Below are 25,563 nucleotides of genomic sequence, written 5' to 3'. Positions count from 1 at the left end.
GTGGTTCCGAGAAGACACTTCTAATTGCTGCCTTGTATCCTTGAGGTCCAATAGGATGAAAAGAGGCAATCACTTGAAAATCAGTGTGGATTGCGTCCCCCTCCCCCGGTTCCCCAGGTCATTAGGCCACCAAGTCCCACAAGGCTTAATTCCTCTGTATCTCTCATGCCCATCCTAAACCTTTGTCCACCCAAGGTCTCACCATTTCCTACCTGGATTGTGGCTCCATCTTCCTGGTTGTTTTGCTCTCCTGTCTGTCCCCTGCACTCCATCCACTTCACTCTCCAGCCTGCAGACTCCTGACATCTAAAACACAGATCTCATTCCACTCTTCACTTGCTCAAATAAGTTATTCTGTTCCCCTTAGTTTTTTAGGAAAAGTTCATGGCTCTCTCTGTTTTTTTTTTTTTTCTTCAATTTTTAATTTTTGGAAACTTGGTCTGAGACTATTTTTTTTTTTTTGGTAGTTGTACACAATAACTTTGTTTTATTTATTTATTTTTATGTGGTTGCTGAGGATCAAACCCAGGCCTTGCATGTGCAAGGCGAATGCTCTACCACTAAGCCATAACCCCAGCACCCTGAGACTTATTTTTGAAACTTGGTCTGCCAGGCTGGCCTCAAAACTCCTGGGCTCAAGCAACCCTCCCCAGCCTCTGGAGTAGCTGGGCCAATGGCCATGCACCCAATTCAAGTCCAGAGCCTTTGACATGCACCTCAAGGCTCTTTGGAATCCAGTCCCGGTCTAAGCCTCCCCTTTCTCCCCACAACTGAAAGGCAACTTCCTTCCTGTATCCATCAGGGTGCAACAGAGAAACAGGACCAGTATGAGAGAGATCACAGGGAACTGGCTTTGTGCGATTGCAGACAAGTCTGAAATCAAACTCAAGTAGGTGAGGCATCCTGAAAGGCAGCCTAGAACTGTCAGGCACGGGCTAAAGCTGCCATTCATGGGTGGAATTTCTTCTTTACCTAGAAAGCCTCTATTCTGTTTTTAAATTTTTTTGACTGATTCCATCAGATCCACTTAGATTAATCTTCCTTTCTTCCTTCCTTTTTTTTGTTTTTTTTTTTTTTGGTACTGGGGATTGAATCCAGGGACACTTAACCACTGAGCCACATCCCCAGCCCTTTTTTATATTTTATTTAGAGACAGGGTCTCCCTGAGTTGCTTAGGGCCTGACTAAATTGCTGAGGCTGGCTTTGAACTTCTGATCCTCCTGCCTCAGCCTCTTGAGCCACTGGGATTACAGGTGTATACCACCATACCCAGCTTCCTTTCTTTTTTAGTACCAGGGATTGAACTCAGGGGCACTCAACCTCAGAGCCACATCCCCAGCCCTATTTTGAATTTTATTTAGAGACAGGGTCTCATTAAGTTGCTTAGCACCTCGCCATTACTGAGGCTGGCTTTGAACTTACAGTCGTCCTGTCTCAGCCTCCCGAGCCGATGGGATAACAGGCATGCACCACCGTACCTGACTGAAAACTGTATTTTAAAAGTTTCCAGAATCACTCTAGGTAGTGAACACTCAGATTCAAATTCCTTCCCTGCCAGTTATAGATGTGTGACCTTGAGCTAGTAACTTAACTCTTAGGCTCATTGCCTGCATAGGTACAACTGAGGACAGAATAGCTACTTTTCAGATTTTTAAAAAAAAATTTTTAAACTTTATCATTTATTTATTTATTATTTGTATGTGATGCTGAGGATCGAACCCAGGGCCCTGCACATGCGAGGTGAGCGCTCTACCTCTGAACCACAACCCCAGCCCCTTCAGATTGTTGTGAAGATCAGTTATCTAAGTGCTCAGCCAGTGCCTGGTACAGTCAACTTCAGAATATGGCAGTTTCTAATATGAAGGGAAAAGAAAAGAGGTATATGGATTCTTATTCTCCAGACAGCCTGTCTTCCCTGGGGCTATGCTAATTCTTACTAGCCTGGCATATTCTCCTGTCCTAGATCGGTCTATCCATTTATATCATCCTTCCTGCTATCTTGCATTCTTCCTAATATATTGTAGACTCCTTGGTGCTGGCCAGGTCCACAGCCCATTGCTGTGCTGTGTGTAGTGCTATAGAAGGAGGTCTTCCCTGCCCTGAGTTTGGAACCAGCCCTGCTGCTCAGTCTCTGGGAGCCCCCTGGCCCGTCCTCTCACTTCTCTTGGGCTCTGGCTATTCAGCTGTGCACAGCTCCTCCCTCACTTTGGCTCTGTTGACTGCTGAGGTTTCCTGGCTCGGCACTGGCTTCCCCTTACCTGTGTCAGGAGGCCCAGGTAAGAGCAGACAAAAGCTTGCATTGAAGTTACTTGGGATATTTTCCACAGACAGTGTGTTTGGGCCTTTCCCCTAGTCCTGCACATGCATCTGGGTTCTCTAGTGCCATTTCCCTTCATGGGGCATTGTTAAAGAAGCTGCACCTGCGGGGCCTCCCTTGCTCACACACTCACCTATCAGGTATACAAGGAGCATTTACTGTGTGCTCAGGCCTGGGATGGTCAGTTGACACCAAGGGTCAAAAGGCTCAAACCCTGGGGCTGGGGTTGTGGCTCAGTGGTAGAGTGCTTGCCTTCATGTGTGAGGCACTGGGTTCCATCCTCAGCGCCACATAAAAATGAATGAAATAAAATAAAGACATTGTGTCCATCTACAATTTAAATAAATAAGTAAGTAAAATAAAAGCATCGTGTCCATCTATAACAACAACAACAACGAAATATTAAAAAAAAAAAGTCTCAAACTCTGATCCTAAGCAGCTCACAGACTAGGGGCCAGATGGAGGAATAAGGGATATGTAGTCTTTGGGAGCAATAGAAGAACTACTGACAGAGGGTCCATCGTGTGCATGCGTGTGTGTGTGTGTGTGTGTGTGTGTGTGTGTGTTTTGAAGGAAAGCTTCCTGGACAAGTGATGCCTAAGATGTGAAGGATGAGTCAATGTTAATTTTAAGTAGAGGGGGAGGGCATGTATTCCAGTTGAGTACAGTCAGAGCATGAAGTGGGAGGTTGTTTTTGTTTTTGTTTGGTAGCAGGGATTGAACCCAGGGGCACTTAACCACTGAGCCACATCCCCAGCCCTTTTTGGTATTTTATTTAGAGACAAGGTTGCGCTGAATTGATTAGGGCCTAAGTTGCTGAGGCTGGCTTTGAACTCGAAATCCTCCTTTCTCAGCCTCCCAAGCTGTGGGATTACAGGCATGTGCCATCATGCCCTGAGAAGTGGGAGGTTGGACAGTGGCAAAAGGGGCCTGGAGAAGGGCTGGCTTGTGACAGGCCTTGATTGCTGGACTGAAGGGTGTGGATTTGACTTTGAGGCTCCAGGAAAGTATTAAACAGTACAGTGTGTGTGTGTGATCACATTTATAACCTGATTATAATATATAGGTTTATATGTTATATGTGATAGTTACTTCCCTGCCTCATGGGTGCATTATCTTCCACTGAGAGTGTCACCTGCACCAATGGCACCTTTGTGAGGTTATGTAAGTCCCAAGGGAGCTATTGGAGTTTATGCCATTAGTGCTTGTTAAGTAGCAGATCTGTTATCTGAGTAAGGGCATAAAAACAGATCATAGGCCATGCAGGACAAGATCTAATCTTCTGTTACTAATCTCATCCAGGCCTCTTGGGTCTTCCTGGGCCTTCATCTGTTGATAAGCATTCCATCTGTCCTTTCTACTTCCTAGAGTTGGCATCAAGTTCAAGTGAGATATCATCTGTGAAAACACTTTGAAAAGTATACAGTGTAGCTGGGTGCAGTGGCGTACACCTGTAACTCCAGGGACTCCAGAGTCTGAGGCTACAGGGTCACAAGTTTGAAGCCAGCCTCGGCAACTTATCAAAACCCTAAGCAATTCAGTGAGACCCTGTCTCAAAATAAAAAGTAAAAAAAGGACTGGGGTTGTGGCTCAGTGGTAGAGTGCTTACCTTGCACCCATGAGGCACTGGGTTCGATCTCAGCACCACATAAATATAATGAATGAAATAAAGGTATTGTGTCCATTTACTACTAAAAAAAAAAAGTTTTAAAAAAGACTGGTGATGTGGCTTTTCGTTAATGCACCCCTAGTTTCAATCCTCAATGGCAAAAAAGGAAAAAAGAAAAAAAGTATCTGATGCAAATACTAGGATATCTTTCCATTTTTTGTGTCACCTTTGATTTGTTTTATAGTTTTCAGTGTACAAGTTTTTCACTTCTTAGTTTAATGTATTTGAAGTTTTATTTTTTTGTTTCTGGGGTTTTTTGTTTGTTTTTCCTTTTTGGTATGGTGGGTTGAACCCAGGGGGCTTTACCACTGAGCTGTGTTCCCAGTCCTTTTTTTCTTTTTGAGATAGGGTCTAGTTAAGTTGCTGAAGCTGACCTCAGACTTGGAATCCTCCTGCCTTAGACTTCTCTGAGTCATGGGGATTATAGGCATGTGCCACTGTGCCTGACTATTATTCTTTTTAATGCTGTTATCAATGGGGTTGTTTTTGTTAGTTTGTTTGTTTTTTGGTATTGGGGATTGAACTCCAGGGCACTGCGCTACATCCCCAGCCCTATTTTGTATTTTTATTTAGAGACAGGGTCTCACTGAGTTGCTTAGCGCCTCCCATTGCTGAGGCTGGCTTTGAACATGCGATCCTACCGTCTCAGCCTCCTGAGCTGCTGGGATTACAGGAGTGCACCACCACACAGGGCCCTATTTTGTATTTTATTTAGAGACAGGGTCTCAGTTGATTAGCACCTCACTTTTGCTGAGGCTGGCTTTGAATTCACGATCCTCCTCCTTCAGCCTCCCAAACTGCTGGGATTACAGGCATGTGCCACCATACCCTGCAACTGGGTTATTTTTTACATTCCCTTTTTGGATAGTTCATTAGTGAATAATAACACAACTGATTTTTTTGCATGTTGATTGTACATCTTGCAACTTTACTGGATTCATTTATTCCAACATCTAAAATCAAAAAAGAAAAAATATATACAATGCAAATGCTGAGATACCTTTCCAGGTGTATCTTGTTTTATTTGTGGGATCTTGAGGATTTTCTTTATATAAGATCATGTCATCTGCAAGCACAGATGACTTTGCCTTTTTTCAGATTTCTATGCCTTTTATTTTTTCCTTGCCTAATTGTTCTGTCTAGAACAACCACACAAAAAAAAAATTATAAATATATGTGGGAAGGAAGTGAAAACACAAATATTAATTGTGGTTATTTTATCTCTGGTGTGGATTATGCCCTTGGGGAATATGCTCATGTGTGTTCACATTTGTAAAGTTTTTATGTATATTTTTAATTTTTTGTTTGTTTGCTTTGTAATACTGGGAATTGAACCCAGAGGCACTCTACCGCCAAGCCACATCCCTAGCCACTTTTAAACTTTAAAAAAAAATGGGGGGGGGGGGATTGAACTTGGGCACTCAACCACCAAGCCATATCTCCAGTTCTATTTTGTATTTTATTTAGAGACAGGGTCTCACTGAGTTGCTTAGTGCCTCGCTTTTGCTGAGGCTGTCTTTGAATTTGAGATCCTCCTGCCTCAGCCTCCTGAGCCACTGGAATTACAGGCATGCACCACTGCATCTGGCAAACTTTTTTAAATTTTGAGGGAGGTCTAAGTTGCCCAGGCTAGACTTGAACTTGATCGTTCTCTTGCTTCAGCCTCTCAAACCCCTGGAATTACAGGCATGCACCACTGCACCAGACCCTTATGTTTTTATATTTAAAAATATGTTACTCTTAGCTGTATGCAATGACACACACTGTAATCCCAGCAGTTTGGGTGGAGTGCCCCTGGGTTCAATCCCCAGTACTATCAAAAAAATTTTTTAAAAAGGTATGTTTTACTTTTTTTTTTTTGGATACCCAAGGGCACTGTACCACTGAGCAAAATCTCCAGCCCTGTATTCCTCTTTTAATATTTTAATTTACTATAATGCTTGGGAAGCACATTCACATGGTACAGAAGGGTATACAGTGAGAGTCTCTCTTTCTCCTGCCCCCAGATACCTACTGCCCTTCTCCAGAAATAGCTGCAGTGACAGTTCCCTAATCCTTCCAGAGATAATGTATCCATCTACAAGCACTACAGATAGATATATCTGCCCCATTTTTTGCATAGATTTTAGTATATTACATGTATTATTTTTTTCTTGGAAACAAAAGTTTTCTAAATAAGGTCATTAAGTAATAAACATAAGACAGGCGTAGTAGCGCAAGTCTGTAATCCCAGTGGCTCAGGAGCTGAGACAGGAGGATCGCAAGTTCAAAGCCAGCCTGAGCAATGGAGAAGTGCTGAGCAACTCAGTGAGACCCTCTCTCTAATAAAATACAAAATAGGGCTGGGGATTGAGTGCTGGCTCAGAGATTGAGTGCTCCTGAGTTTAATCCCCAGTACCAAAACAAACAAAAATAAACATAAATGCATAAAAATTAACATCATTGTTCTAAGTGTGCATAAACACTAGCTCTGTGGAATGTAAATAGGTTTTATGTGGAGGAGAGTTTCCTAGTTGAGTGAACTAAGTGGAAACCACATGCAAATAAGTTTGGTTAATGCAAATGCTTCAGGGGACTTTGACATGCTGATTGTTTATATCAGAGGGCTGCTGTCTCAGCCCCTTGAATGGGGGTTGATAAGGACAAGCAAAAATTGCCACCCCCAATCCCTGGAAGTGTGTGTGTGCTGGGCTGAGGATGGAACAGGGCTGTGGAAGGAGGGCTGGACACAGAGTCTGACAACCATAACTGTGTGACTTAGGGCAGAGTTGGCCTCCCCTGGCAAATGATAGTTACCATGTGTGCCCTGCTCAGAGGCTGATGTGTTACTGAGTTATAGAAATACCTATTTGCAGATGTTATTCTCCCCACCCTCGTTCCACAATGGAGATTTCAAGTAGGGGCAGAGTTTGGGTGTCCTGTAGGTTCACAGGTCTCATAGATCACAGGGCTTTTTTGTTTTTGTGTTTTATGTGCTGGGGATTGAACCCAGGGGCACTTAACCACTGAGCCACATCCCCAGCCCTTTTTTGTATTTTAGTTTTAAGAGACAGGGTCTTGTTGAGTTGCTTAGGACCTCACTAAGTTGCTAAGGCTGTCTTTGAACTTGCGATCCCCCTGCCTTTCAAAGGGATCCTGGAAGTTCAGTGAAATTTTGTGCTGGTAGAGAAAGTCAGACTTTTGAGCCTTTACAATGCAGAAGGGTCTTTAGCTCAGCCAGCCTCTTACAGACAGGAAACAAACTGCTTGCCAAAATCACTTGCAATATTGAGCTCATTCTGTGATAACTGACTTTTTTTTTTTTTTTTAACTCATCCATTGGAAAAATTTTGCAAAAGTTTCTTTTCTTGTTGATGCAAGGCACCTCTCTATGGCTCTGTACCATTTTTTTAAAGCAGTTATTTAAGGCTCAGGAGGCCCCTTGTGAAATTCTTTTTGAAACAAAACAACCTTTGACTCACCTCATCTATAACCATCAATAGTGACTGTATTCATTCCATGGAAGGGAGGAGGCAGGGTCTGGCAACAGATTTTTCCATGGCTAACTGGTCTTATATAGTGGTAATTAGTTATAAATTGTGTGTATGTGTGTGTGTGTGTGTCCATCCCGCACACACAAATACACAGCACTGGGGGTTGAACCCAAGGGTGCTTTACTACTGAGTTACATCCTCAAACCTTTTATTTATATTTTTTGAGAACTGGGGATTGAACTCGGGCACTCAACCACTGAGCCCTATTTTGTATTTATTTAGAGATAGGGTCTAACTGAATTGCTTAGCGCCTCGCTTTTGCTGAGGCTGGCTTTGAACTCACGATCCTCCTGCCTCAGCCTCATAAACCGCTGGGATTACAGCCATGGGCCACTGGCTCAGATTATCCATTTCTTAAAAAAGAAATACTGTTGGGATTTTTATTAGGATTGTGTTAAATCTGTAAGTCAATTTGGGGAGAGTTCATGTCTTAACAATATTGAGTCTTTTATGGAGGTGACCTGTCGCTTTGTTAAACCTTCCTTGTTTCTGATATGTTACAAATGTAAATTTTGACCTTTGACTTTTGGAGTCTTTGAACACCTTCTGTGAAACTTACTCCGTTTCCAGTACCAAGGAATGGCAGTGCAGGTGCATGAGGAAGCAGAGAAAATGGAAACTCCAGAAGACCCATTTCAGTTCTCCAGAAACACAGGGGCCCAGGAGGATCAAAAAGGAACAAATCCCTAGGCAGAATTAGAAAATCCCTGTCAACTGAGGAGGGGGAAATATTTTGAAAGGCAACAAAAGATGACTCCAGAGTAAGTTTAAAAAACATCAGCAGACATGTGCTATTGTGGTGGCTTGGGTTATTGGGGTATTTGTTTTCTTGGGCTGGAGGTGTGGGTTTGGGGATTAACAGGTAGATATGTTTTCAAGTCTTCTCCTGTTACACGCTGTCTAGAATCAATCAAGCCTTTCCTTTCATTGTAGAACATGCTGGGGGGCTGGGGATATAGCTCAGTTGGTAGAGTAGTTGCCTCACATGCTCAAGGCCTGGGTTCAATCCCCAGCAACACACACACACACACACACACACACACACACAGAATCATCATGCTGGGGGGCTGGGGCTGGTGCTCAGTGGTAGTTCTGGTCTAGCATGTGTGAGGCACTGGATTCTATCCTCAGCACCTCATAAAAATAAAATAAAGATATTGTATCTACAGCTAAATATATATATATATATTTTAAAAGTTATTAAAAAAAATAAGCATGCACCAGGTGCGGTGGCACATGCTTATAATCCCAGCAGCTGGGGAGGCTGAGACAGGAGGATTGCAAGTTCAAAGCCAGCCTCAGAAACAGTGAGGCCCTAAGCAGCTCAGTGAGACCCTGTCTCTAAATAAAATACAAAATAGGGCTGGGGATGTGACTCAGTGGCTGAGTGCCCCTGAGTTCAATACACAGCACTGCCCCCTCCCCCCCCCCAAAAAAAAAAAAAAAAACATGCAGGTAGACACAGGCAAGGGTACTGAGTCTCATTGCCCTGTGGATATAGTCAAGGATTTGCTGCCCTGGGAAACATATCTGTCATTTTTATTCTTATTTTTCTTTCAGGACAGAGCTCATAGAGCCTGACCCTTAGTTCTGCTTATTCATCACAGCTAGAAGGGGCAACTCTGGAGGACCTCAGTCAGGTCAGGCCCAGGCCAGTCCCATTGTTGCCCACCACCTAAGCCCAAGTGGCCTGCAAGGAATCCTTGTACCTGCCTTTCTGGGGCTATTCATGCCATTGCTTGTACCTATGATGCCACTGGTCAGTCAGATATTTAAGAAGGGGAAGGGGGAATTTCAGAACAGCACTCAATATACGTTGGTGGTCAAGAGCACCAGCTCTGGAACTAGCCTGCCTGACTTCGAGTCCCACCGCAACTACTGTTAGTTTTTTTTTTTTTTTTTTTTTGTGTGTGTGTGTGTGTGTTGCTGGGGATTGAACCCAAGGTCGTGTGCATGCAAGGCAAGCAACTACTGACTGTGAGACAGTGGGCAAGTTTGAAACTCCCTATGCCTCCGCTTCTCCTTTTGTAAAATGGAGGCAGTAAGACTATCCATCTCATGGAGTTGTTCTGAGCATTAAATGAAACAGTACACGTCTGGCACTTAAGAGAGTGCCCAGCACCAGTGAGCTGTGGGTGATGTTAGCAGTTAATTATTATTGTGGACCTCACTCGTCCAAGGCATGGGATCCAAATGTAGCCTCTGATGCTGTTTGGGAGGTCTCATTCTATCCTTCTGGAGTATGGCCTTTCACTATCTTGATTTCATGTGCTAAAAAATCACCAGCTTTTTAGGCACAGATGCAACTTTCTTCCTTATTAGAATTATAGATATGTGGCCCTGGCTTTGCTTTCTCAGATTCAACGAGGAATTATTGGCCCTGTGAGTCCATGGGTTTTGGATTCCAATCCTAAATTCTCCCCCAGCTGGCCACTGGACTTTAGCTTCAGTGTGGAGTTAGATATGTTCCAACTGAGTCTGTTAGGCCAGAAATTCCTGACCTCTTCCTATTGAGTGATTTTTTAAATCACTGTTTCCTAAAAATATGGAATGATCCATATGATTTTCAACTTAGAGTGAATAAAAAGTATATCTTGAAAAATGGAAAATTGTGTGGTTTCTGCCCACTATCCATTCAAGAGATGCACTTTCAGTCTCTGGGGTCTGTGGAAGGAGCTTTCAACCAGAGAAGATTCATCTTTGGATCATGCTGCAGGCCCAGGGAGCCCAGGCCACTCTGCCTTCCTTCTGTTCTGAAAGGCCTCTCTCAGCCCAGAACAGCAGCTAGTGAGGGTGCAAACTTCCAGGATGAGGCGTGTTCCTCAAATACTTACCATGATTGTTTTTTCATCACTGCCTCAGCTTTTGATTCCTGTTGGAATACAGTTTGAAAATTACCTGCAAAAAGCAGTTTTGTTGTCTTTCTTTCTCTGATTCCTTTGTCTCAGCATTTGGCAGGATCCTTTTAAACTTTCTCTCATCTGACGCTCCATGACCTTAAGGATATGGCATGCTCTTTGGTAAATTCAGGTCACATTCCATAGCCAGAGTCTGGATAGTAGTAGAATTTCCTTATGGGACTTTATCAGAAAGTCCAATGCTGTTTTTTTTTTTTTTAAACTGACCTTAATTATCTATCTCTGCAAATGCTCATAGTTAATATAGTTGCAGGCTGAAAGCTTTGGTAATAAGGACTTCCTTCTCTCTCCCTTTTTAGTGTTTTATTTTTATTTTTAAAAAATATTCCACACAGTTTTTTACAAAGGTGAACTCTGATCTTTGTGGTGGGCTTATCAGTAGGACTTCTGGTGGTGAGCACGAACCAGGACCTTCAAACTTTGGACTCACAGCCACTGGGGTCACCGACCAACAGGGTCCCGTCATACTGGATGAGGATGTCTTTGTTCTCCTTCTTGGAAGCCTCATCTACATATTTCTGGTAATAGGCCACTAGGACTTTGGAAATTGGCGGATAGCATAAATCTGAGCCACATGATCACCACCCTTCACACGGACCCGGATGTCCACGCCAGCAAACCGCTCCTTGCCCAGAGCAGAACGGGTTCCAATAACTTGTATTGCAGCGTGCGCGGCTGGATCATCACCAGCCGACGCCCATTCACCTTGATCAGGCCGTTGCCCCGTTTGCAATGTGCCACAGAGGTGGCCCGTCTTCTTGAATCCGAAGACTTGTACAGACTGAAATGGACCCTTGGCCGGCATGACTATAGAGAGCAGTCCTCTCCACGCGGTGCTGCAACCGGAAAGGGTTGTTTTTTGTTTGTTTTGTTTGTTTTTAATATATTTTTTTAGTTGTAGATGGACACAGTATCTTTCTTTGTGGTGCTGGGGATCGAACCCAGTGCCTCATGCATGCTAGGCAAGCGCTCTACTACTGAGCCACAATCCCGGCCCCGCCTTTTTAGTGTTTTAAGTGACTCAGAGTACTAGAGAGGTTGGTGGTGACTTGATGTTTAAAAATTCAAAAAAGTCAAAGGCCTCCTTCTTAGAGGGCCGGCTGGTTCTCATTCTTAGGGCACTCTGCGAAGTCAGTGCCTTCTATTGCCGTCCATATACCCTTTCATCCCATGCGATGGATTTGGGCAGTATTTCCCAAAGTTTGGCATAGATATCATTGTGGTGGAGCACGATCTGATTTAGACATTTAAATGCACTAAGCAATATCTCCTATAATAGCAAAGGGGTACTGCCTTTCTACTTAAAGTGAGTACATAAGGTTTCTTTTTAAATGATTTTAGTAAAACTGATTTAAAAACAAATATTACATATGTGGATAGGTCCCAAGACCCAAGCCTGATCCAAATGATCGAGCTTTGGGAAATAGAGTATATAAGACACTAACTTTTCAATTTCCTTAAACTATAAGGAAGCCTCTGATGGATTTTGTGTTGTGAAAGTTTCTGTGAAGTTCATACTGTGGGACACACTTATTTTAAAGATGACACTTTGTCAGTAACTGAGAATCTCATGAAATCTTTTATTTTCATGACATCTTAATTGTACTCAGACTTTGTGTGTAGTTTTGTTGGGCCATTTGGATTGTAGGGACATTGTGGAGGGCTGTGGCTACAAGGAGAATATCACTCTGAACACAGCCTCAGTTACACAGGGTGGCAGGAGAGAGAATGAAGGGAAAGCAGTGAAATAGGCCTCCATATAAAGTCAGACACAGCTCCGTACTTGAAAAACGAGACATTCTAGAAACATTCCATAAAGCTTAATGCTCCATGAGTAAACTTAGTCATGGGTGTCTTACTTTATAATTGTAGGCTGATTGTGGTGATAAAAAGTCATTTTTAGCTGAGTGTGGTGGTGCACACCTATAATCCTAGACACTTGGGGAGCTAAGGCAGGAGGATTCCAAGTTCAAGGTCAGCCGCTGCAATTTAGCAAGACCCTGCCTCAAAATAAAAAGGACTGGGGATATAGATGAGTGGTAAAGCACCCCTGGGTTTAATCCCCAGGACTGGGGAGGTGGGGAAGCCATTTTAAATAGGTTGTTTTTAGTATTCATTTATTTCTCTGGAATGAGCAGATTAGTCTTTCATCACTGAAGAGAAACCAGCTGTTAGTTTTACTGGAATTCCCCTGTATGTGATTAATTTTTCTCTTTTTATTTTCAAGATTTTCTTTCATCGCTTTTACTCAGATGTGTGTAGCATTAGCAGATGTAGAAGGATGGTGGGTTTTAGACCAGCCTGGGCCACTTAGTGAGACCCCATCTCTGTCTTCATATCTTCTTTTCCTTCCTTTTACTCTTTGAACATGTTATGGCTCCTTGGCAGTCTTCAAACCTGACCTCTCATCCCTCACAGGCAGTTTCTGTTGCTTGCTGTTTTTTTCTGCATATGGGCCACATGTTCCTGGTTCTTTGCATGTCTTGTGATATTTTTCTTGAAAACTGAACATTTTAGGTAATTGTTTTGTAGGTACTGTGGATACTGATTCCTCTTCCCCCCCCCCCCCTTTTTTTTTTTTTTTTGCTTGCTTTTGTGACTTGGCCAGGATGTTCTAGTGACATCCACTTCCCCTACACGTGAAGCCTTGGGCAAGGCTCTCTCAGAGGGCACAGCCTTGGATATACTGCCATCACTCTGGGATGACACAGTAAACGTTTAGCAGGGCTCTCTTTACCTCTTTCCCATACCTCTGTTAAGATGGCTACTTCATTTGGTAATACACCACATACGTTAGGTTGGCTAATTATCAGCTGATTGCTCTGTTGTTTTTAACAAAACCCTGGTGGCAAAATTGCTGAATCTGATTCCAATTAAAATTTTTTGGGGGAGTGGGTACTGGGGATTGATTGCTGATGTGCTTAACCACTAAGCCACTTGCCCAGCCCTTTTTGAGACAGGGTCTCGATGAGTTGTTTAGGGCCTTGCTAAATGCTGAGGTTGACTTTGAATTGGCAATCCTCCTGCCTCAGCCAACCAAGTTGCTGGGATTGTAAGCATGTAACTGACCATGGTTGGTCATTATTATTAGCATGATTAATTTACCAGTTTATGTCGTATGGTTGTGCCAGACAGATGATGGTTACTTGAACAAACAAGGTGAGGAGTCATTCCACACTACATTCAAAATGGAGTAGCTTATGGCAAAGTACTGCTTTACAAAATGAAAAGTTAACACAGGTTTAGGCACAGCCTGAAAACTGCTGTTCTCTACCTTATGGAGTAACTCAGAGCAGAGCACAACCTGCTCTCCATATCTATCTGGAGTGTCTTATGTCAAGCTGAGCTGGAGCTGGGGTCCCTGTGTGGCAGAAAGTGGGTCTTAGCTCAGTTATTAGAGACTTGCTATTCTTGGCAAATTTTAGTAGATTTGCTTGAATATTTGTTATATGCCCTTAGAACAATTCCAGAGACTTTGTTTTGTTCTGTTTTTTCCCTGAGATAGGCATTTGGTATGTTGCCTGGGCTAGTCTCAAACTCTTAGGCTCAAATGCTCCTCCCACCTTGACCCCCCTGGTAGCTGGGACTACAGGTGCACACTACTGCATCAAGCTTCCAGAGACTTTAAAGTCATTGTTTTATTTTTTTTATTTTAATTTTTGAGGTACTGGAGATTGAACCCAGGGCCTCACACATGGTAGACAAGCACTGTACCACTGAGCTACACCCTCAGTCCTAAGTCATGGTTTTATATAATTTTTGCCAGCTTCATTTTGCTGAGGAGTGGAATTCATGGAGTTTTTCACATTGACATCCTGAGGAGTTTCCAGATTCATTATTATATAACTATATCACCTGAGGTGACACCATGAAAAGCAATGGAAAAAGCTCTCATACAAGTGGCTAAATGAGAGGCGGTCAGGGGAAAAGGGACAGGGTGGACGAGCTCTAGGCCCATCATGCATAACTTGTTATCTGCGAAAACCTTTCCCTATCCTTCCCCGTACTGTTGAACAGTGTATGAAATGTGCCTTTTTCTCCACCCTCCTATTAAAAAAATTTTTTTTTAGTTGTTAATGGACCTTTATTTTATTTCTAAGTGGTGCGAAGAATGGAACCCAGTGCCTCACACATGCTAGGCAAGTGCTCTACCACTGAGACACAACCCCAGCCCCTAGCCCTCATCCCTCCTATTATTAATATAGAGAGCAGGTGCAGGATGACACCATGCTGTCTCCAAGGATCTTCTACAAAAAGAAATTCCTAAAACAAAATCACCATACTCATGATCAGTGGAAAAATAGCAGACTCTAGTGCGCATGCCAACTGCTTCCCTTCTCCGTTTGGGGGATCCACCATCAGGAGTATTCCCCTTTTCCCCCATCTGAACCCCTTCCCCATTTTTCTTTTCCCAATTAAAGCCTTGTCTGTGCGTTCAGTACTTTCTGACCCAATTTCATTTCTATTGTCAAAGGTTCCTGTCCCCATTACCAGGTGCTCCATAGGCATGGGACTGACAAGCATCAATTTTCGATTTTCACTTTGTATGCACAGGACAAAGGCAGTGTCTCTCCCTCCTCTCCCCAAAGGAGGGGGGAAAACCTTTGTTGCTTGGAGACAGGATGGAAAGGATCTGGAGCCTCTCTACCCTTTTGGAATGTAAATACATCTTTCCAGAGGTCAGATAAGCCCTTGTGGCTCCTGCTTTATGACTAGAAATGTCTTGGGCTTCATGGTCCTTTAAAATATATACCCATCCCCTGAAGCTGGGCAAATCTGTCTGGAGTTTCCCATCTATAGAGTTGTAGCTTAATTTTCCAAGACTTGCCCGGGATCCTAAGTTTTCAGCACAATTTATTCAGAAAGCTCTAATTGTACAGAAACACAAAACTCTTTTGTCTAGAACCCAGGATTTCATCTCTTGTGTTTCTCCATAGTTGGCTACTGGTAAATTTTCCATAATATGTTACTCCACTAGTCAGCAAGTACTAGGACCAAATCCACTTGATTTGTTTTAAATAGCACTTACCCAGATGTTGCCTGCAGAACTCCAAAGGCAGGATGAGGTCAACCCCACTGCATTGGTTTTAGCTTCTCTGTCCAAGACTTCTGGTTTTAGTCTATTAAACAAACCTCACCATAAAATCCTACCTTACAAAACCTTGTAGCTTCCTCAGGTTACTGGATTAATCTGATGGAAGGCAAATACCCACAATTATAGCTGGATATATGAATAACAATGCACAGACTTTGTGATGGCCTGCAAGGAAGAAACCTACAGCAAATTTGTCTTTCATGTAGCTGCTACCAGATCCAGGTCCCCTCTTTGCTTCTTGAAAGCCAATACTAGGGATATGAGGAGTTGGTGGGGAGATGGAAGAAGCTGTCATCCTCAAAGCTCCATCTTGGGGAACTCAGGTCCACCAAAGGACATTTATAGGAAGGGAAAGGAGGTGCAGAGGCTAAACAGTGTCTTCGTCATTTAGGGTGTGTGTCTCCTCCCCCACCCCCAAACATCATAATGGACCTTGATCTCCTGGATCTAGTTAGAAACATTAGTTTTCTGCAAGTTAAACATAAAACAATATATATGCTTTATGTTAGTTAATGCACAGAATTAAAGAATAAGGAGGGGTGTTACACATTCTGATGTTATCTGAAGGTCACCAGATATTCTGGTGCTGTAAATCTAAAGAAAGATTATTTAGCTGGACTTGGTGGTGCATACCTGTAATCTGTGACTTGGGAAGCTGAGGCAGGAGAATCACAAGTTTGAGGCCAGCCTCAGCAACTTAGCAAGATCCTGTCTCAAAATAAAAAGGGCTGGAGAAGTAGCTCAATGGTAGAGCACTCCTGGATTCTATCCCCAGTATCATTAAAAAAAAAAAAAAAAGTCACTCAGCAATTCACATCTTAAATCATTTAAGTACAACTTCTCTTTAAAATATGTTATCCTGGGCAAAGGGAGGGAAGTACCTTGCAAAGGACACCTTGTAAGCAGTAGCCACTGGTCAGGGAGTTGAAGCCCACCCAAATGTCTTTCAGGCTGAGCAGAGTCACAAATGATTTCAACCAAAGTGAGAAGTGGATGTGTCCCACCTTTCTCATGGCGGATGACTTGTTGTAGATGGGCACACTGTTCTCAGAGCACATCTCAAGGTTGCTTGATCTACCTGGATTTTCCTAAAAATGTTTCTGATTACTGTCTAAGTATAAACCAAGTTAAAGTCTTTTGTACAAATAACCCTAGAAGGCACACATGGCAAGCCCTGGGAAACAAAAAGTTTACAGTTGTTAGGGTCCCCAAGGGATACACCAGGCAGCTCAAGTGCACAGGATGCTTAATGGGGCCTCACACTCTATGAATTGGTAAGTTTTGGGGACCCCCGACATCAGCCCTAGTAATGTGGGTTAATTCAGTGCTTCAGTCCCTGAAGGGGGACTGCTTCCTCACAACACCAGCTCACCTGTCCCCACTTGTGGATGACATCTGGAGGTGTTCTGTGTGGAAAATGCAGAAATAGGAAACCTCAGCTCCTCTCTGCAGTCAGAGCTGTTGGGTGGACGCAGCAGGTTTGAATTCAAAGTGTTCACTGCTCTTAGGAACTGAGAGGCAGCTGGGAGAGTGCCGGTCAGTGTTTTCCTTCTGGGACAGGGCTCCAGAAGCAGATTCTGAAAAGCAGACCAGCAATCCCCCAGTCTATCCTCCACAGTCTAAAGTTTGCCTCCCTGGGGACTTGCTCTAGGTTTTTCTTCCATTGTTACAAAATCAGTGTGTCTCATTACTATAACTTCACAATTTTCCAGTCATCTTCTCAGCCAGATCTTTTGTCTAGAAGGGATGGGTATGAGACTATGAGTCTTCACCAAATATTTTCACCATATTTTTATTATTATTTTACTTTTATTTGCATTTCTTTTATGCTGAATTTATTCTTGTGCTATAAGAATTTGTTTCTTAAGTTTCTTCTGGGATATCTTTTCCTCCTCTGCAACCTCCTCTTCTGGTTTAGGAATAATTTGTTTCTTTTCCATGAAGATATCTCATTGTGGTACCAGAGCTCACATATGGGTAAAATCCGGCTATGAGCTCTGTAAGTACGTCTTGCTTTGTTCATCTGGATTTGTTCAATGACCAGAGAATCAATATCTAAACCTTTTTAGTTTGTGCAGCAAAGCTTCAGCACCCTCTTTGGACCACTGACCCTATGTCCGGCCCCACTGTTTGACCTGGGCTCACAACACCTTGCTTACAACACCAGCTCACCTGTCCCCACACCTCTCAACTCCACTGTTATAATGCTGGAACAGCACACCTTGCTTATCTAAAGTGACAGTTTTCAGATTGTTGGTGGCAGCTTCGTGGCTTTTCAGATATGCATACCCTTGATGTCCTGGGCAGTTCCACAGGTGAACCCAAATATTTTAACTTCTTGATTTGCATGATTTTTGTGGGGTTTGCTGGGCCAAATGAATAGTGAACCTTTTTTTTTTTTTTTTAAGATCACTTCAGGCCACTTGCAGGAAAAGTCATTTTCACACAACTTAAACAGAATTACTTAAATCTGAATCTCCCAAGATCCTTTCTAGGCAAGCTGGTTTGGGATTACTGTACGTGGGGAGAGAGAGAGAGATAGACTATGTCCAGGAGAATTGTCACTGAGTTTAAAAAACTTGGCAGAGGAACTCTGTTGTCCTCTTCTACCCCCTGTCCTCATCCTGATCATGACCCAGTATCAGGCCTAGAGAGAGGATCCGCCACGTCTGACCATGGCTGCATTAAATAATCAAATACCTTCCTGAGGTGTGTGTACCAGGCCCCAGAGTCACCTGCGGCTGACTGTTGCATGACAGACTGCAAAAAGCCGACAGCAGTGAGATTTCAAGAGGAGGCCCAAAGTCCCATCTGACTCAAGAGCCAGCAGAGGAGAGTTCAGCTTCTTGTGATTTGACCTTCCCCGCCTTTCAGCTTCCACTAGAAACCCCACCAGGTTCAATCAGCAGAGGCCTCATCAGAAAGTGACCCCTTCTTGAGTGAGGTCCAGACAGACCCCCAGCATTCATGATTTGCTTCCGTGGCTCACGGCCCCACAAAGGGATGTTTTTTTGTTTTTTGTTTTTAAACAGCCTCAAGAGTCTGGGTCCTCCTGCTTACTGAGCTGAGTGGCCACACCTGTTTTCAGCTTTGTAGAGCTGAAAACAACAGGCACCCAGGCTCCAGAGCCCAGGTAATTGGAGGAAACCCTTGGCCCTCAAAAGCCAGTGGCTTTTCCTTGCTTCGCCAGTAGAAGGGGGTAGCTGCCCCCTTCTTATCCAAGCGGAGAGGCTGCCTGGCTAGTGAGGCCTTTTGGAAGCAAGATTTTTTAAAGCTCCTTTCACCTGTCAGTCATATAATCTGAGTTGACTGCCCCCCTCAAAGGGGCATCTGATTTGAGCTTATTAGCAAGCCTAAAGTCTGCTTTTCAAAAGGCATGACTCTACGTCACAAACTCCCAAAAGTGTATCTCCATCTGGAAAGTGCCCCCCTTTCATGCTTTTTTGGCACACCACCTTTCCTTAGACAAAAATTTAAAAATCCAGCACTGACACCTGGTCTGTCTCCCACTCCTAGAGTCCAGTGAGATTCCAGGCCTTCATTTAGTTTCTTAAGAAGTCAGCAGTTTTCTCTGTACCGCCAGAACCCCAGGGCTAATGGGCATTCATCTTACCCAAGAGTGGCAAAAAGAAGTCTTTGTAGACTGTGAGTCTCTTTCCAGGATCGATGATCCTTACAAGGATGTAATATCCAAATCAGTTTTTAAAACTCCTCTTTTTCCTCACTCCAAAGTTTGCACAAACTCCTCTTAGATAAATTCAGTGTTTTGAGGGATTCAATCACAGCTGCAGGGAGACGCTGTTTCCTCCTTGCCAGGGAATGCAAAAGTGACACGCCATGCAGGTTACAGGAGCCCCCTTTCCCTTTTCTGGTGCTCATGGAAGTTTCCCTGTACATTCCTTGGCATCTCCATCGACTCTGTGTTCTGCGTCCCCTCTCTGCACAGGCATATGGGTGCTGGTTTTCAACAGAGCTGTCAATATCTCTACTCCACGCACTTGTTTCACCTGTGTAAGGAGACTAGTGTTCCTGTTGATACAGGAAGATCAGCCAGAGTCCAAAGGGAACTAAGGATCAGAAGCTTCTCCAATGCAGGAGGCCACACGCCCCACCCCGGAGAACTAAGACAGCTTGGCTCTGCAATCTCAAACCTGCTCTGGCTGTAGCCATTAATCTACCCTTCCTCCTCTCACGTGTAGGAAAGAGCAACATAAACTTCTCTTTTCCTACCTAAAGCCCACCTTTAAAAATTTCTGGGGGCCCTTCCTCTCCCATGCAAAGTAGAGAGCCAAATCCAGAGGCACCATTTGGGCTGCATTTTCTAATCCTGTTTCCTAATACCTGGCTGACAAATTTCCCATGGATCCTGGTTCCCATGGATATTGCTCAAGTCTTGCTAACCAGTCCCAGAGCTCTTAGCTGTCTGGTAAAACCACTTGACAGATAGGATCCTGTTCTCTTCGCCACTGTAACTGTTGGGTGTTAATATTTACCCGTATTAATTTTATTCTGAACACATGGCCTGAGGTGTTATGGTTCAGAGACAGATTAGTTATGAGTTACACAATAAGGTAAAGTAATGTTATGTAAATATAACTGTGTAGGCACCTTTGCTCCAGTGTTTACCCTAGGGTGATATGAAGGAACGTGACAAGAGACCCAAGGTGAGGATGGAGAAAAGCGGATTTTTTTAATCATTATATACAGGAGAAAGAGGCAACTGCTTCCTCTCCTAAAAGGAGGGAGGGAAAACTTTTGCTGCTTGGAGATAGGGAAAGGGTTCTGGCTACTCCCTCTAACCTTTTGGAATATAAGTACATCTCTCCAGGAGCCAGGTCAGCACTGGGGGCTTATTTCCCCCTTGAAATGTAATCTCATCTTCTGAATTGGGTAAATCCCTCCAGAGTCTCTCACTAGATAGTTACAACTTAGCTGATGATCCCAAGTTTTCACCATCGTGTTTCCAGAAAGCTCCAGCTCTTCAAGAACAAAGATTCTGCCTCTTGCTGACAGTTGCTCCATTGGGCCATGTTGGAAGCAGGCTGGGAGCAGGAGTTGAGACCCAGCAGTCTGTGCTGCGCAGGCTCCCTGGGGCTCCCTGGGGCTGACTTTGCTCCCACCACTGGAGTTGCAGCGCCTGCTCACTGGGCTGCCAGGCTGGAGCCTGGGATAGGGAAGGAAGGAGTGGCAGTGGGCCAAGCGCTGGGTTGGTGAAGTGAGTTGGAGTTAAAAAGCTTCAGCTTGTGGAGAGTCGGAGTATTTATCTATGGTGCCCTTGGGAGAGAGGTCAGTTTATGAATAAATGGAGAGTGTTTACCTTAAGATACCTGAAAAAGAGGAAGAGAGGACTAGAGAAACAATAAGCTAGGAAGCAAGTATATTTTAAAAGATGCTGGAGCTTCTTCCCTGGGCTGCAACCCAAAGTGTTTTTTTTTTGTTGTTGTTGTTTTTTAGTCGGGGGGTGGTGGCTTTGAGCCGTGTCCGTACGAGACCAAGGAAGAGGTCAGATAGCCTTTGCAGGGTATTCTAGTAGGTTCTTCCTGGCCACACTCTGGGGATATCTTCTGGATGACCTGGGTCGAATATGCAGTGGTGGATGGCTTACTGTGAAGTGGGTGGTCAGCTCCTAGAAGCAGCAATCAAGGGACCCTCTCCTATAGAGATCAGATTTGGTGGCCTAGAGCCCCTTTCAAGACTTCTCAGGGGTTGTGAACTTTACATCTGATTTTTAAGGGATTGGCCTTGGGAAAAGAGGCTGAAGTCCTGCTGAGGTACAGTCACAATTGCCCAGATGAAATATGAAGACTTTTACTTCTGGGCTGAAGAGAAAGGAATCTGCAGTTTAAAAAATTGAACCTTTTGTATCCCTAAAGTTTCTACCAGCCTAGAAATGCTTCTCAGTGAAACTGCGTTTATGTGAATTATTTCCCCAGGGTGGCCTTTATCTTTTAAACGTTAATATCTCAGAGGCCAGAGGAGTCTGATCAATTCAAAAGAGGCTAGAACAGGGCAGATGGTCTGGGGACTTGGAAGGGACCACTGATGCAGAAACTCAATGATGCTTTTCAGATTGGGCCAGGAGGGAAGGTGACCAGCCTGGCAGAGCAGCCCTGCTGAGGCGGCATGGGGAAGTATCTGTGGGCATGGAGAGGCCTTCTGCATCCTGGGGCAGATCCTGCTCATTGCTCTGGTTTTCCCAATACCCTCCTCCATCAATAGGAGGGAAGCAGGCGGCTGTGATTTCTGTGATGCTTTTGGTAGAGTCTGTGAACATGGGTATAGTCTGGGGTAGGAGATTGTATGTTTATCTCATGATGCAATGTGGAGCCCTCTGCCAGCTCCTGTTACCACGGAGCCTGGTTCTCATTGAAGCAGGAGGCCTCTGTGGGGCTTGATCCATTTCTAGGCAGACCCAGCCACGGAAACCTGGGGCCAGGGTGAGTCCAGGCTCTTTCAGGATCAACAAATGGCAGGGCATTACCCATTCCTGAAGGATAAATGAGGTTGTCCATATTTGTTTCTAAGTCCTGAGTTAATTATTAATACATGGACACTAATGGTCATATTGGCTTCTGGTCTCCATTTCACAGACTTCCTTTCGGGAGAGACTGAAAAGCATCTTGTGCTCAGGGCTGTAACTATCAATTTCCAGAGCAACCTGTTCTGTGATTTCCACACACAGTAAGAAACTCTTTCTCCTCTAGAAGAGTGCTTATTGCAAATTTTTTAGTACAGATTTCCCCACGCAGTTAAAACCTAGCAATACTAGTCAAAGCTGAAGCTTCTGCCTCTCCCAAGCCTCCGCAGCCCAGCCCGATGTGATATGTGCAAAGCTACAGGAACCCAGTACAGTTTCTGTAAATATCCATCCATGTGGCATTCTTACTTCACAGTAGTAGAGGTACCCAGGAGAGCATCTCCTGGAGGTTGGACCCAGAAACTTTTATTGAGCCCTTGGCAAGACAAACATGTTGCTCACAGCAGAAAAAAATGAGGCAATAAATGTCGAGTGTCTTTGGGCAGGGATTTTGGTTAGAGATATGTTATGTTGCAGATTCTAGAAAGTCCTCTAAAAATGACAAACAAGTGAGGGGTCAATTTGTCTCACATGGGAGAAACTTGAAGGCAGGTAGCCTGGTGTGAGCACAGCTCAGCAAGGCTGGCTGGCAGAACCCCAGGCTCACTTGTTCTGCTTTGACTTCTGTAGTGGCACATGCTTGTCCTCTCACAGTCACAAGATGGCTGCTTTCTCTTCAAGATCCAAGGAGAAAGAAAGAATCAAGGACAAAAGTAATAGATGAAGAAAGGGTCTTTTAAAATCCCATTGGCCATAGTTGTATGTCACATGTTTTCTAGTTTTAAGTGAGTCTGGAAATTGAGTACTGGGCTTTCGTCTTTCCACACTGGAAGAAGAGGGAAAAGGTGATTGGGAGTGAGTGTGTGGATGGGCCAACCTACATGAATTGTGTCACAGTGAAATATTAATGAATAGGATGGGCTGTGGAGGTGTATACCTCTAAAAACAAGGTACAGCTAACAGTAGGCTTTACCCAACATAAATTGTTACCTCCTGGATGAGGGGAGGTCAGAATTGGTGTCTGGTCAAATAGGCTAGGATAGTTGGGAAAAGTAAAGCCATGATTGGCCGAGAAATCCACCCATGTACTAACTAGTGCCCTATAAGAAAAACTTGGGAGTACTAATAATGACATGGAACAAGTGATGATCAGGTGTAATATCCCTAATTTGGGAAGAAAATTAAAGTTGCTAAATATTGATGGAAGAATGAACCTGTGTCAAATCTTATCCCAGGTATTTTCAGATGTTTTCCCACAAAAATTTAAGCAAATATTATTAATCATATTGAACAGCTGAGGTCAGTAATTAATACTCAAAGAGGGCACACAGTCGGTGGAAGTGGAGGATTTGAGCCCAGGTCTGCTTAATCAGTTTCAGGACTTCCCTTATTATCCAAAGCTGCCATAGGTGCTGCAAGACCCCACAGGGAAAATCTGGCTCTTCTTCCTCATGATGGTCCTGCCCAGGCTCCCCCAAATGTCTGAGAATAGCATTCAGGTCACCAGTGCCTCTAACCTCTGCTCTTCACTAGAATTGAAGCCCCTTGAGGGCAAGGACTTAGTCTTATTCACTGTCCCCTGATAACTGGCATATAGTAGGTACTCAATAAATATTTGCTGGATAAGGAATGATGGAGGGATGGTGTTGTTATATCAGTGTACTATGAGTACCCAGCTTGAAACCACGGTACCCTCACATTAAATGTTTCTTAAGTAGGACACAAGAGGAAGACACCATTTCCAGCTGCTGGGGTCAGAGAACATTCCATGGTAGTCAGCATTTGAGTCAGGTCTTAAGTGAGAGAGAGGCTTTTGAAACACTGAGTCATGGGGAAGACTGCTGTAGGTGGAGAAAATGTGGACAAGGACATAGAGATGAGAAAGTGTGAACTATTCAGGGAGAGGCTAGTGTGAATGGAGAGAAATTGTAGCTGAAGGGCAATAATAGGCATTAGTTAGGAAGATGGAGTTTGTCGTCAAATGTGATCAGGAACAGGGTTAAATAAACTAGATTGTTTATTACAGAAGTTCTCGAAGCCTTTAACCAGGTCATTGTGACTCCAAGCAGGATTCTCAAAACATTTGGGACCTTTGTTTCTTGCAGAACTTTACAGAATGAATGTTCCTCAGAATGTGTTTTGGGAAATGCTGATCTAGCTCAGCCCCAATGTACAGGTGAGGGAACTGAGACAGAGAAGAGAGGTGGCTTACACCTCCTACAGGGCCTATTTGTAATGTGAGGACTATGGGAATAGAAAAAAAAAGTGTTGTTTTTTAGAAAACCTTTATTAGTCTATTATTCACACAACAATGTTGGATTGAATTTTCTTCCCCCATTTTGTACAGTGCTATTTTAATTCATCACCGTGACTGACAGTAATAAGAGCTGCTGGTCACTCCCTGCCTGTTTGGCCTCCAGAATCTTGTGAAGAAGATTCACTTCAAAGCTGTCCCCAGTTTGCCTGAAGGGCAAAGAAACAATATGCCCAGCCTTTTTAGGGAAACAGGGCAGTTTACAACTTTTGTCTTTCTCCTTTACTATTCCTTGTCCCTATCCTTTATGCCTGTAGTAGGTCCACCAAAGATGTCCCCATTCTAATCCCTGGAACCTGTGAATATGTTACCTTATGTGGGCAAAAGGGACTTTGCAAAGGGAATGAGGTTACAGATTTTAAGTTAGGAAGATTATTCTGGGTTATTGGGGTGGACCCAATCTAATCACATGAGTCCTTACAAATAGAGAAATGTCTCTGTCTAGAAGCAGAATAGACATCATAAGGGCAATCAGAGAAAACTGAGGTGTGAGAAGGAGCCACTGCTCCTTGAAGATGAAGGGGTCAACATGACAAGACATGTAGATGGCTTTTGAGTTGCTGAGAGGGCCTCACATCTGACAGCCATTGAGGAAATAGGGACCTTTAATCCTCAGTCCTACAACCATAAGGAACTGAATTCTGTCAGAAACCTGAGATTCTCCCCAAGAGCCTCTAGGTAAAAATCACAGGCTAACCAAATCCACCAGTCAAGCTGCCAGACTTCTGACCTATAGATTGTGAGATAATATATTTGTGTGGTTTTAAACTACCAAGTTCGTGGTAATTGCTTGTCAGTCATAGAAAACTATTACAACTGGATGACGTCATTAACATATCCAGAGTAGAAGCCTTGAAGGAAAAGAGGTTAGGAAAGGGCACCTCAAGACCTAACTGGCTTTTTTTTTTTTTTGGTACTAGGGATTGAACCCAGAGTTATTTAGCCACTGAGCCACATCCCCAGCCCTATTTTTTAAACATGTATTTTTTAGTTGTATGTGGAACAATACCTTTATTTATTTTTAAAAATATGGTGCTGAGGGTTGAACCCAGCGCCTCATGCATGCTAAGTAAGCACTCTACCTCTGAGCCACAACCCCAGCACCCCCAAGCCCTATTTTTTATATATTACTAGAGTTGC

The 25,563-nt window shown here is 43.7% G+C and overlaps 1 protein-coding gene and 1 pseudogene across 1 annotated transcript in view; one reads left to right on the top strand and one right to left on the bottom strand.

The window, feature by feature from the left end:
• Stox1 (storkhead box 1) overlaps positions 1-25,563 on the top strand; it is a 52,972-nt gene that overhangs the window by 11,977 nt on the left and 15,432 nt on the right. The gene's annotated exons all lie outside the window — the stretch shown is intronic.
• Positions 10,851-11,242, bottom strand: LOC114089353 (small ribosomal subunit protein uS9-like; annotated as a pseudogene).

This window comes from Marmota flaviventris, chromosome 4 (assembly GCF_047511675.1).
Source record: "Marmota flaviventris isolate mMarFla1 chromosome 4, mMarFla1.hap1, whole genome shotgun sequence".
NCBI lineage: Eukaryota > Metazoa > Chordata > Mammalia > Rodentia > Sciuridae > Marmota > Marmota flaviventris.
The sequence above is the reverse complement of the archived record's forward strand: the minus strand, read 5'-3'. Positions and strand labels throughout refer to the sequence as shown.